The sequence below is a fragment of the Monopterus albus genome, unplaced genomic scaffold (assembly GCF_001952655.1).
Source record: "Monopterus albus unplaced genomic scaffold, M_albus_1.0 scaffold6.1, whole genome shotgun sequence".
NCBI classification, from domain to species: domain Eukaryota; kingdom Metazoa; phylum Chordata; class Actinopteri; order Synbranchiformes; family Synbranchidae; genus Monopterus; species Monopterus albus.
The window spans coordinates 3,489,076-3,502,355 of NW_018127886.1; the positions used below are offsets into that span (position 1 = coordinate 3,489,076).

General features: G+C 40.3%; 2 long non-coding RNA genes across 3 annotated transcripts; one reads left to right on the forward strand and one right to left on the reverse strand.

Moving 5' to 3' along the window:
* The first annotated feature begins 3,509 nt into the window (after window positions 1-3,509).
* On the forward strand, window positions 3,510-7,093 carry LOC109971725 (uncharacterized). The gene is made up of 3 exons (XR_002276590.1): window positions 3,510-3,684; window positions 6,344-6,499; window positions 7,013-7,093. It is a non-coding gene; the product is annotated as an uncharacterized LOC109971725 (long non-coding RNA).
* A 260-nt stretch (window positions 7,094-7,353) lies between these two features.
* On the reverse strand, window positions 7,354-12,705 carry LOC109968571 (uncharacterized). Of its 2 annotated transcripts, none has more exons than XR_002276123.1 (4): window positions 12,618-12,705; window positions 11,419-11,593; window positions 9,734-9,870; window positions 7,354-7,624 (listed from the first exon to the last, which is right to left on the reverse strand). It is a non-coding gene; the product is annotated as an uncharacterized LOC109968571 (long non-coding RNA). The 2 variants fall into 2 exon arrangements; XR_002276122.1 differs by lacking the exon at window positions 7,354-7,624 and adding an exon at window positions 8,145-8,532.
* Between the last annotated feature and the right edge of the window lie 575 nt (window positions 12,706-13,280).

The following is a 13,280-nucleotide window of genomic DNA, read 5'->3' on the forward strand; positions in this document are numbered from 1 at the left end:
CTCCTACTGTAAATGGTCATAGCATAACACAAATATATTACATCATGTTGTTTAACTATTCGGATTTTATCTATTCTTGGCATAAAGCCTTTAATTGACAGTTAGTCTAGAGGGGGACAGGAAACTTGAAACAAAGAGGGGTATGACACTGAACTAGTGTCCACTGGCCCGGTGTTGAGTCATGCTCTATTGCAATGTGTTATGCTACCATGGCTTTCTAGAAATTATTTTTTTATATAATAAATATCACCAGGGAAGGCTGTAAGTATGGTTTAAATTAGGAAAAAGAACAGACCCTTCCATGCTTTTTCTTCTGCAAAATTAAAAATGACTACACCCTTGACCTGGCCTGTCATGTAATGAAAGGCTTTGGGGATTTAGTTTGGAAATAAGTGAAAGTAGGTGATGCTCAGATAACCAGCTGCTCTGTCCGTTGCTCTCTCTGCATGTACTTACATTACACCTTATATTACCTCTTCAGTGACCAGGCCTCCGATCGCTGTGACTGGAGGAAAAAGAGAAGAGGAGGCTGGTAAAATTATATGCATCAGAAGGAGGGGAGGAAGAATGGTAACTTTTAATATGAGGAAGAGGAGCACCAGGTTAATGCTGTTGCCTCACAGCAAGAAGGTTCCGGATTTGAGCTTGAGACGAATCAGGGCCTTTCTGTATTGAGTTTGCATGTTCTCCCTGTGCCTGCATGGGTTCTCTCCAGGTACTCAGGCTTCCTCCCACTGTCCAAAGACACGCAGCAGGGGTTGACTGGCATCTCTAAATTGCCCGTAGGAGTGAGTATGAGTGTGTGTGGCTGTTTGTCTACATGTCAGCTCTGTGATAGACAGGCGACCTGTCCAGGGTGGACCCCTCCTCTTGCCCAATGTCAGCTGGGATTGGCTCCAGCCTCCACGTGACCCTATACAGGAATGAGCAGTACAGATAATGGATGGATGGAAGAAGAGCACCAACAGAGAAGGAAAGCTGACAAGTAAAGAGAGGATGGAGTGAAAGGAGGGGAGGCTGGATCAAGGAGTAAAGGGGATTAGAGAGAGCATGTGTGAGGAGGAGGCACAGTAAGAGAGAGAGAGAGCATAAGGAGTACAGAATGACAGAGGATGGGAAGGCACAGCACCCCATAGGGAAGCACTGTCCGTGAGTCATCCACTAGCAGCTGGATCTGGGCCAGTGTAAGACCTCTTCCTGTGGGATATTAATAAGAGTAGAGGGATGAATGATTGCTCCTTGGATGAAGAGAAAACTGAGGGGAAAAAAGTTTCTCTGTGAATTTAAAGTTGCCTAATTGATGTGAAAGAATGCAGCGCTGCCATTTTTTATGACCCTCAAAGGTTGATACATGCAGAAAATCCTGAACAACATTTAATGAAACTGACCAGCATGACAAGGTGTGATGCATTTCCATTTTATGTCTGGGGAAAAGTCACTTGAAAATGACAAAAATATAGTAACATTTCTGAAAATAATTGCCTTATTTTTTGCTTGAATTTAATAGTTTATCTCTGCTCCCCAAATCCTTTTTTTCTGTCTTCTTTCCAGTCAACAGAGATGTTTTATGACTGCTGTGCTTAGTCTCATCCCTCTTACTCTTGCTCCTCATGTTTTTACCCCCTCAGACGACACACACATACATTGTTGTGTGTGCGTGTGTATATTCCCCTCACACAAAAACACTGGTGCAGGCAACAAAAATAGCAGTGGAGTGTGAGCAAAAAAGATAACAGCCTCTGCTGCTGTGTGGGTGTGACAGAGCTCAGCTTCATCATTCTAACTCTCTGCGACAGTCTGGGGAAAAAAGGACTGAGAGAAATCACTACAAAGCACACAAACCAATGACTTCCTTATTGTCTACCGCAGCCTGCTGGAAGACGTGCACTGCTCTTCTGATATCACCTATACTCTGAGCTCTGAGCTGGTGGTCGTCTCTCACACAGCTCCATCAGTAAGGTGGCTGTCTTTGAAGAACAACTGAAAACTGTCAGCCTCTGCGTTTTGAGATGTTAAAGTGGAAATGAAATAAGAAATGAGTTTTTCTCTGAGGCCTGAGTTAGAAGGCCGTCCTGTTGCTCATTGGTTTTACCTCCATCAAGATCCTTACTTGACCTGTGTCAACTCAATTTATTTGGTTTAACTTTGCCAGTGCGATCAAGAAGTGATGCTTCACTGAGGGTAATGGCTCCTGCATCATGGATGAAGGCCCGTCTAAGCCTCCAAAACCCAACCTTGTGGAAAATTCATTCATTTACAGTTTAGCAATAATTTCTAATTCTCCTAATCCTCCAGAAAGCATGGTGAGAATCAGTGCCCCAGGTTACAATAATCCTTTCAGTTTGGTTTTTATTCAGGTGGTAATGAAGTTCACTGGGAGCTGTCCATAGTGCTGAAAATCATGTGTCTGATGCCAGTGCAATAAGTCATTTAACAAGTTTTGGATAAATGGTTTAAATTGTTTGCTAAAAGCACTGAGACATCCAGCTCCTGCCACTTATATTGACCACTCAGTTGTTAGAAAAAAAAAAAACTGTATCATCTGCTTTTATCTAATTCCGAGTGTGAAATACAATCTAATTTAAAATCTGCTCAAAGGAACATGTGTGCAAAATGATGACAGGTGCCAATGAAGAGGAGATCATCTGAAAGGTCTGTTGGGGTACTTCTGCAGATATCATATAGTGTCTTGAAAGACTGTGAAATGGCCCAACTAAGGTGGAAAAACCATATATGAGTCTACAAAAAAAGCTATAGATCCATGAATTTGTCTTTATGGGGAAAATAAACACAAAAATGTGTTAAAAATACATGTTTGCAGATTTTTAGTGTGACATTATCCAGGTTTATGTTATGCTGTCACTCTATGTACACTGAATTTTACATGAGTTCACATGATGAATGTTTCACATAATTCTTTACAGGTTTTATGTATTTTGTTATGTTTTATTCCCTGTGTATGTAGTTTTTTATTTGGTGACCACTTCTTTATTCATCCAAACACTGGACAATTTTGAAACATCAGCACAATTTTTTTGAAAGTATGAGACGTTTCGTGGACTCACATGTGCAACCACAAATGTACCACAGGCAATCCCATCTGTCAGTGAAGAGGCATTCGAGATATGACAAACAAAAAAACAGTAGGTCAAAAAAAAATAAATATAAAACGTATATAAATACATAAAAATAAAGGGTCTGTGTTGTTATGGTCTCAATACAGTCACAAAGATTTTTAGCTTGTACAAACATTTTGAGCATGTGTAGAAAAGATTTCTACTTGTAAAAATGTTTATGAACGTGTGAGTAAAATCTGTAAACAAATTAAGTTATATAAAGACACTAAAAATTGTGAATATCTGTGTACAAATAAAAAGCACTGGACAAAGACAACCCAGTCGCAGAGCAAACTGTCCAATCAGAGAGCAGCTGCGTTCTTCAACTTGGCCTGGGTTGAAGGTCCTGAAATAATCTTTGGCTTCTTCAGAGCTTCTGGGCTGAATTTAACTATACAGGTACACACAATTTTGAAAGGAATGTACATTGAAGAGGCTTGAATCCAATAGGAGGCAGTAATGCAACATCAAGGACGCCAACTGCCGTAAAACCCCGAAGAAGAAGAATTAGACGTAGAAGTAGTTTGGCTGCAGTAGAATTTCAAGATGGACGACTTTTGCTACTCAGGTGAGTAGCATTAGACAAAATTTGATGTTCTGTTGTGTAAATATGCGGCGTCTAGGCTATTATTTGGTAACACGTTGTCCAAATGTATATTTTGTAGTTCAGGTGGGCTACTTTATCTAGTGTCATCCAGAATTACCCTAGCGGTAAATGTTAATTGAACGTGTGTACTATCGGGCTTAAAAAACTATTAGGCTAATAGTTAAACCTGGTTATTTTAGGAAAAAATCGCTATGAGTTGTATCTAGTGGTGTCCAAATGAAGCAATGAACCACTATTGAACCACTTCATCAATTGCACCGAACATGGGTTCATTCATTCAAAGGTTCGTTTCACTGACATCTAGTGGCAAAATAGGAGACAGCAAAACAATGTCTTATGTGATCGGTGTAACTAGGCTTTGTGTGAATGATGTAAATACATTTTTGTAAAGATTGAATGATTGATTGATTGGTCGGATGATTCTATAACGGTATGTAGTGTAGTAGCTGGGAGAAGGCCTACTTGGGGAAACAGGATGTGGGGAAACATTTATGTGCGCGTTCCAGTAGGGCGAATCTGTAATGTATATAGTGCTTTTACGCGCCTACGAAACTGCTGAAACGCGCGCGCGGCAAGGTCTGCCGTTACGAAGCAGTATCGACTGTTTGAATTCTTCTTCTCCTCCTCGTACTTCTTCTTCTTGTGCTTTTGGCGGTTTGCAAGCCAACCTAAGGTGCGCTACCGCCACTTGCTGGGCTGGAGTGTGTAACGAAACCAGTCAGTTCATTCACTCAGAGGACTGAAGTAGTTTTTGCTTCGGACGTCATCGGTCACATGTCTTTTCAAGCTTAGAAGAAGTGGTTCAAGGAAAATGCATCTTCGAGTTTGAAGCTTGTATAGGAGCGTCGGGGGTCAGACGGCCATCACTACTTGTAACCTATACCCTACTGGATGTGCAATCTTGTAGATGAAAGCGCTCGTCTAGTTTTACCTGCTCCATTAATGTAACTTAATTTGTCACAGCAAATGTTAAGATAATTGCCTTTAGTATTTATCAAATATAATATATGTAGCTAATTGCTTGAAAGAATTAGATTAAAAAAAAAACTGAAGGGCAACCACGTGAATCAGGGGACTGGGGTGTTGGTGCTGGCATGCCCACCGCCATTAAAACTCCAAGACGAATCACTACCGACAGTGTTCACATTGAGTCAGCCAGGTTAAGTGAACACTCACTCAAAAGGACCCAGCAGTGGCATATATGAGCATTTGACATCATGCACGGAATTGAAATGTCTCATTGACATTGTAAAACTTGCTGATAGACTGGATCTGTTACCTGGAGTCAAGCTGGGGTAAACGGTTGTGGAAGATAATTATTGAGTCTGATGGTCAAAGTAAACATTGGAATTTGCTGCTATTGAAAGAAGCTTTTGCTATTTGTAGATATAAACCTTATTTGAACTGTGGTTTGAAAGCCTCCAAGGAATTGAAGCTTTCTGGATAGTGTATTGGATGGGTTTGTGAGTTTGTGTTGTTGTTGGCTCTCATGCTATATATACTAGTGATATCACCAGCTTAACTGATGTGCCTGAGCAGTCAGCTGGCACAGCTGGTATTTGCAAGCTGCTGTTGCTTTGGCATTCTTGGCTGCTCCTGAAGATGGGTTTTAAGTGTTCAACAGAGTGATGGCCTGGGGGAAGAAACTTGTCCTGTCAAAATGCTTGTTTTGGTGTATAGTGACCTGTAGCGCTGTCTCTGGGGAGGTGAGGTGTTGCAGGATGTAATGCAGCACCATGTTGACTGCATCATCTGCTGATCTATTTGCCCAGTAGGCAAACTGCAGGGGGTCAAGCAGGGGGTCTGTGATGTCCTTCGGGTGGGTCAGCACCAGTCTCTCAAAGGACTTCATAGCTACAGATGTCAGGGCGACAGGTCTATAGTCAGTGAGACCGTGGGTTTCTTGGGGACTGGGATGATGGTGGAGTGTTTGAAGCAGGAGGGAACTTCACACAGCTCCAGTGTTGAAGATAATATGGGGGCCAGCTGGGCAGCACAAGCTTACGGGTGGGGGGGTCATGCTGTCTGGACCTGGTGCCTTCCTGATATATTTTTTGAAAGAGGCTTCATAGAGCCTCTTTAGAAATTGTCAGAGCTGGGGGGGAAAGTAGGTGCTCATGGAGGGAGTGGCTGCCGGTTTTGGATCTAAAATGTGTGTGCTGGGGGCTTCTGCTTCTCAAACCTGCAGTTAAACTCATTCGGTGTGTCTGCTAATTGATGACTCTCCTTAGCAGGAAGTGATGTTTGCTGTAGCCAGTGATCAACAGATTTCTCCACAGTGATGCTGGGTCTTTATCCAAAAACTGGTTTTTCAGCCTCTCAGGGTAGCTCCTCTTTGCTACTGTGGTCTCCTTTGTCAGTGTGTTCCAGGCCTAGTTGTACAGGGACCTGTGCCCACCCATACAGGCCTCCCCCTTGGCATGACAAAGCTGCCTGAGCTTTGCTGTGAACCAGGGCTTATTTTATGTACAGAAGGTGTTATTTGGCAAACGTCCTCACAAAAACTATTGTATGTCACAGTGTTTGAGTTCACAGGTTTCTGTCTTTCTGTGATCAGAGAAGTTGCTCTAACTAGAACATTATAAGACTCGTTTAACTCTTTGTTCAATGTACCTTCCAGTAGACCAGAGGATGGTGAAGGGATGTCTGAGGGCATCAGGCCACAGAGTGCAGTGGATGAGAGCATTCGATTCCATACGCCATGTAGTGTTGGGTGTATTGCGAGAGGGACCAACAGTGTTCCAGGCCCCCTGTCACTCATACACAAGTTGATCAGGTGAGAAACGTATTCAAAGGGTGTGGAGATTTAAATGAGACAGTACTGTTGTTCTCCACTATGGATTTTGTCAGTCGACTGTCTGTCCACTCTTCAGTGTAACTGTTCTTTTTCTTTCTTTAATATACTGTCAAGTGTGTTTCCTACTTTGGGGGAAAAAGTGAAAACATGTTTCATACTTATAAATTGTTAATTTTGTAGTACGGTATATAATTGAGATTACAGTGATCCTGGCTTGAGATAAAGCTAAAAGTAATCGTTTTCCTGTTTGATATCATTGCCATGGCAATGTTTAACATCAACAAGTGACAGAGCTCAAGGGTCGGCTGAGTTTGTCATCATTGCCATGGCAATGTTTAACATAAACAAGTGACAGAGCTCAAGGGTCGGCTGAGTTTGTGCATCCCTGAATTTATGTAGTCATCTAAAATTGAATTCACGAACAGGAAAGTATGATGCAGATGTGACTTTATAGTATATTTGAGTAGCCTGTTAATGCTAAAGATGTCACAGATTCTGTTCCTCCAAATGACCAATAACGAGACGCCCATGGCTCTGGAGTTCTTCCTTGAAGCTGCAAAGAAACATGTTTCCATCCAGGTAGAGTCTTGGATATTAAAATTCAAATGTGTAAAAGGTTTTATTGTATTAAGCATCTTTGGTACACTGAAGACTATGCCAGTGTTGAGTCATCTAATTTTCCTACTGTAATTAGGCTTCATGTCAGTTACTCCTGCATTTCAGACTGCCTTTTGTGTTTCCAATCATTTTAAGAGCTATTTATAGTTAACACAATTCTATAAAATATCTAGACATTCATAATAGTAGTTATTCCTGCTTTTCAGACTACCTTTGGGTTTCCAGTCATTTTAAAACCAACTTAAATTTACTAGTCAGCCTTATAGAACTTGCAAGCATGTCTGATAATGAAACATTGCCCATATTAATGTTCTGAATGCCATTTTATTTATGCACATTTAAGAGAGGGGGTGCAAGGAGCTGAGAATGTGGACATTTGAAGCTGGGGTAGGGGAAGCTTCATCTCAGGGAAGAGTGTCCCCAACCCTTCACGCTGACCAGAACACTGCTGTACCCCAACCCAGCTGTGGGAAGTTGTCAAGCCTCCTAAAAACATTGAGGTAAGATAAATCATGCAGCTCTTAATATGCTGGTGTTCCACTCTTTAATGTCAGCATTGTTGTAAAACACACGCTTGTACTTGTGGCTTAATCCTAGTTTGTCAGTGTTCACAAAATGTACACTGATCAGGCATAACATTATGACCGCCTGTACATCTGTATGCACTTCAGTGCAGCGTTTATGAAGCTCAAAATGTTTGTTTTTGGTGAGATTGTCAAATGTATAAATTCAATTTATGTATTCATTATTGAGGTCAGTTAAGTCATGTTGTACTGAACTACATTATATTCAGAGGTGTTCCTAATATTCTGACCCTCTCAGGTATGTCAATGGGCAGGACAAAAGTATAAAGACACCTCTGAATATAATGTAGTCCACTACACCACACCACCTTTACCTATGACCTCAATAATGAACACGTAATTGAATTTATACATTGGACAATCTCACCAAAACCAAACATTTTGAGCTTCATAAACACAAATGTTAAGGCAGAAGTGTTGCATTGGAGTGCATACAGATGGTCATAATGTTATGACTGATCGGTGTATTTCAGAGCACTCTCCACACTTATTAATTTCAGGGGGACCAGTTTCCAGATTAGGACATGGATCATGCTGGAGCACGGGCTCACATGATCTCACTCCTGGACAGTGAAGAACTGGAAGCCCTGACCCAACCTGTGGCATTTTAGACCTTCAACAACTGCAGAGCAGGACCAGACAGTTTGAGTTGAAACAACTTTCAGTTCAGGTGGCTTTCTGCCTCAACTCATTGGGTTGAGTGGATAGAGAAAAGAAAAGCATCACGGCAGAACAGACAAGATGGTAAATAAACACTGGGCGAGTTAACGTGGCCGGTGACTGCTTATCAGAAATGTGAGCCAGGGATACCTGCATAAAAGGGAGAGAGGGGACAAAGTTAATGACATGCAATGGTGGCATATAAATAGATAGGGAGGGAAGGGAGAGGATTAATATTTTACCAGGCTACAGCTCCAGATGATATTGCTTGTCTGAGATTTTAAGTATTTTTTTTTAAATAATTATGAATACTGCATTGTTTCAGGATGTGGTGCTGAAGTCCACACCACTCCAAAGGTAAATCAACATTTTCAAATGACTATGCGCTCTCACACAGACCACCTAGTTCAAAGAGGACTGAAGTCAAAGTTGTCAAGGCAGAGCACCTCACATCGTCCACATGCTGCATTACACTACTGAAGACTTCTACCACCATGCAGTTGCATGACTAGAGGTCTTCAGTAGTGTAATGCAGCATGTGGACGATGTGAGGTGCTCTGCCTTGACAACTTCAACCCTGCCAGTAGGAATTTCCCATCTTACCAAAGCAAAGTAGTAGTGTTTGTCTTTTAGCTTTACTTTAGTGGGCACGGTGTTTGTAGCTGGGCACTGAGCCCACCATCATATATTACTCAGTGAATACGGCAAAGTTCCAATTCATCATTTTGTATTAAGACAAAATAGGGGGGAAAGAGAAATGTTATGATGTCATCTCACTGTGTTGAAGTAAAAGCCATCTGCAATTTAATGGCAGCAAGTCCCAAGAAAAGGCAAGACTTGATTTCATCCCTCTGCTGGTCAGATGGGTTCACCACAATAAAGACTTAAACAAAACAACAATTTCTACTGTTCTCATTTGCATGGTTTCATTTCATGAAAGTGAGGGTAAACATTTCTAAATTTAATTTAACCAGCAATTATAAAGCACCACTCTTGTAAAAGGTCCAGATTTAAGCAATGCTAAACACAAGGAACAATAAACTTTCACTTTTTTACAGACTAAACACAACATTCAATTAAGTTTATTGTTGAGGTCATAGCTAAAGGTGATGGTGTACTGGACTACGTATATTTTGACAAAAGTAGAGATGCCTCTGATGTAGTCCAGTACAACACCACCTTTAGCTATGACCTCAATAATAAAAACATGACAGTTTCACCAAAACAATTGAGTTTCATAAACACAGATGAGGCAGAAGTGTTGCATTGAATTGGATACAACTGTACAGGTGTACCTAATAAAGTGGCCAGTCAGTGTATTGTACAAAGCTAATAATTTAGTAGTACCCACCACCAACTGTTGTAGCAGATCTTGACATCAGGACATCATCCATCTGCGTGCAAGCCCATGAGGTTTTAGGTCATCTTCCTCACTGGGTTGTGTGGCTCCGAGTTCTGGGCTTGATGACTAACAGGTCTTCAAGTACACTGTGTTTAACAAAGACATTGTGCTATGTAGATTACATATTACCTGTGTTTAATGAGTTTTATTTTTCAATTTGGCAGTGAGACAAACTTGCCTTTCACCACATACTAGCATGAAACATCTCTTGAATAGTGCTGTAGGGATGAAGCATTTTTGTAGGCCAACCCAAAGTTAGCATCACCCTGGTTGCTTTGACAAAAAGCCAATGGGATTTTTCCACAGGCTTTTGGATTACTGCAAAAATATGCTGTGACAAAAGCTTATGACATTTTTTCATCAAGATGATCTTTATAAGTGAGCACTACTTATTTTTGAAGCCTAAATACAATCACCAGACATAAAAACTATTGTGAGGCTGTAAAACTACACCACAGTCCAATGACTTCAGCATCAACCACCATGGCTTCCAATTTACAAATCAGATTTAGAGTGCTTACCTCATCTACAAAATCCTTTCTTAGCATGACCAGATCTTGCTAGTGATCATGGCTGTGTCAGAATAGTTTGCAAGTGCGAGTATAAACAACAAGCCTGTAAAGAACTAGTGAGGAGATTATTCTCCACGTTTGGTGTGATGTTTAATGTCCCTGACAATGTCTGTAGTCTCATTTAGCAACTTGTCAGCAACTGCCTTGACAAGCTTAAAAAAACAAAAACAAAAAAAAGAACATCAGTAAGATATTTACTGATGTATTTTATGTTGCAGAACAAAATGAAAATATTTTGGCCTTGTGTCAACCACTGACCTTATTTCAGGTGTCTAAAACCCATTGACCTGGGGTCGAGGGAACCAGAAGTGGAAAAATGCTAACTCAGGACCTACTACTACAGCACTCTATAGTGGTTGCCATAAACAGAATAGGTACACTATGCTGGACATTAACAAGAGCTAAATATTTTGTGTATATCCTCTGTACAAAGCATGGTTAGTCCTACTGCTGTGTATACTGCCAAAATATAGCAAATAAACATGCATAATGATTAAGCATGATCAAGTACAATTTCCATATACAGGGTTATTCAAAAAGAATGAACCGATTTCATTATGCAATATTTTATTAAGGAAAAGTAATACAAACCTCCAGCCAAGTCACAAGTACTCTACTCACAATCAACTTTTATTTCCTGTCTTACAAGTGTTCAATGTGGCCACCACCTGCGGCACGGGCAACATCAATGCGATAAGAGAATTCCTCCCAGGCGCATATTAGTATATCACGATCCAGTGAGTTGATCGCTGTTGTTGTGGCCACACTGAATACTTGTAAGATAAGAAATAAAAGTTGATTGTGAGTAGAATACTTGTGACTTGGCTGGAGTTTTGTATTCCTTTTCCTTAATAAAATATTGCATAATGAAATCGGTTCATTCTTTTTGAATAACCCTGTATTGTAATTCTATTACAGAATGATACAGAAATACAAACACCATTTCCAGAGAAGTTGTGATATTTTCAAAAAAGCAATGAAAACATACCAATTCACTTTGTCTTTCCTCCCCCCACCTTCATCTAAGATAGGATCTTCCAGTTCCTGACTGACTGAACACACCTGATCCAGGTAATCAGCAGCGGGTAGGGAAGGGACAGGTGGAAAACATGCAGGGCAGTGGTCCTCGACTAGTGGGTTGGCCACCCCTGATCTTCAGCATCTTGGCTGTGTAGCTGTGCAATCCCCTTGCCATCTGAGATGAGTTTCTCTGGCCACTGCCTCCTTGAATATAGAACTGGAAATATTACAGGAGTAGCACAAGATATTTTAAGAATGAATCACAAAATAAAAGAAAGTGATTAAAATGAATTTTAACTGAAGATGTAAACTGCCTTGATTTGAAGAGCACATCTGTGTGTTTAGCATTTTCCACACATCTGACTGCAATAGGCACTTGGCAGTCAATTAACTTTACATATACATGGTCTTCCTCATTCATTAAGTTATCTTCAAATAAATTTAGAAAACATAAGACTCCATTACCTGCAGCTTTATACAAGAGTCATAATTTCTCTAGTAATCTGGTTTTAGAATGAAATCCTCCATGTAATTCTATTGACAGGATTTGACATCATTAAATCCTGGCATTGCTTCCACTGTCCACAAAACCTGCTGGTATTTTGAATCTGATTTTAATTTGAACAAAACAGGCTTTTGAAGAAGTTCATTGATGATTGACTTAAATATAAAAATCGAGGCACTATCTTACGGAAGTGGCAGAAAAACAACACGCAAAAACAAAAAGTAAAAGTGCACACACTTCCCTATAAAGATACTTCACCACGAGAAATAAATCTGTGGGTCAAAGAGCAGTGCCTTAACTTGGTGCCTTAACTACTTAACTTGGTGCTGAAAACAAGAAGGTTCAAGTCGAGTCCAGATATGTTCCAGGTGTGCCTTTCTGCATCATAACACTGAGTCAATTGCAGAACCAACAAGGGGATAAGTTACTATTAGCAAACTGTCCTAAAAGCAGGTTTTAATGATGAACCTCATTGTTAAAGCGAACATACTCAAGCAGTGAAAAGGTGTAGTGGACTACTGACTGCCCCTAACCACACATGGAACTAATTAGCAGGCACGCCGCTGGTTTGCCTTCAACTTGAACGCTTCTTGCTAGCAGAGCTTTGCTAACGTTCTACACTCAGTTCTAGCTAAAGCTAAAGTAGCCCAGCTGCACTCAAAAATATACATTTGTTCAGGTGGTCTACCTACACTGCACATACAAATTTTACAGAATTTTTTTTAAATACTGCTACCTGAAGCTGAAAACCGCGCGTTGTCGTTCATCTTGATAATCTACTACACCTTGCACCACCTGCACAGAAGACAAACCACCATGTGAGACTCAAGTGCCCTCTGATTGGACAGTTTGACTCTGCTCTGTGATTGGATTGTCATTGTCCAATCAGATTCAGCTAATTTTCAGTCCTGTAACTATATGTTTACAGATAATATTCACACATTAAAACGTTTTTACAAGTACCAATCTTTTCTACACACAAAAAATGTTTCTACACATATTCAAAACGTTTTTGTAAGCTCAAAATCTTTGTTCAGCTAATGTACACATATTCAAAATGTTTTTGCAAGCTCAAAATCTTTGTTCAGCTAATGTATTGTTAAAGTACAAACTATCGGACTGAATTGAATCGTATTTTCACTACTGACAGATGAATAAAATAACATTCAACTCTTTTTATTCATGACGATGTCAAGTCATGTCAACTGCAGTCAGAGCTGCAAAAGAGATAAAACATGACCTCAATAAAAAAGATAGTTAAAAGGTTTGTTGATGTTTCAGAATGATCTTTAATGTTGCTCTTTCCAAACAAATCCGGAAAAGAGAGGCATGGCATAGGCTGAATTCTTAAACTATTCATATTTTGCATCACGGTTGGGATCGCACTCATATTAAGGCC